Here is a 512-nt window from a genome sequence, read left to right as displayed (position 1 = left end):
TAGCCCTTACCCTGGGGCAAGATGGAGGGCGTAGCCCTCGCCCTTTCACCTCTCTCTAAAATCAATAAAAATATATTAAAAACTATAAAAGTGTATATATAATATGCATACACATATAGATACATACACACATATAAACATTAGAAATCACTGCAAACTGTTAACACTAGTTATTTTAGTAGGTTTATAATTAATACAGTGGTGATTGAGAGGCACTAGTATCATGAAATTTATTCTAAGTAGAAGGGACTAATTATATATATGTTTAATTTGAAAAAAAAAACCATACTGGGGGACTTTCTGGTTCACTTTGGATATGTAAACAGTTTGGAAATTGTCACTCATGTTTTGTTTTCTTTTTAATCCTCACCGGAGGATGTTTTTTGATTTGAGAGAGAGAGAGAGAGAGAGAGAGAGAGAGAGGCATCCATTGGTTGCCTTTTCTACACGTCCTGACTGTGTTGTACTGTACCCCGCGAATCACAGAAGGACGCCTCAAGAAGTCGAATTAA

The sequence above is a fragment of the Myotis brandtii genome, unplaced genomic scaffold, assembly GCF_000412655.1.
Source record: "Myotis brandtii unplaced genomic scaffold, ASM41265v1 scaffold17, whole genome shotgun sequence".
NCBI classification, from domain to species: domain Eukaryota; kingdom Metazoa; phylum Chordata; class Mammalia; order Chiroptera; family Vespertilionidae; genus Myotis; species Myotis brandtii.
The sequence above is the reverse complement of the archived record's forward strand: the minus strand, read 5'-3'. Positions refer to the sequence as shown.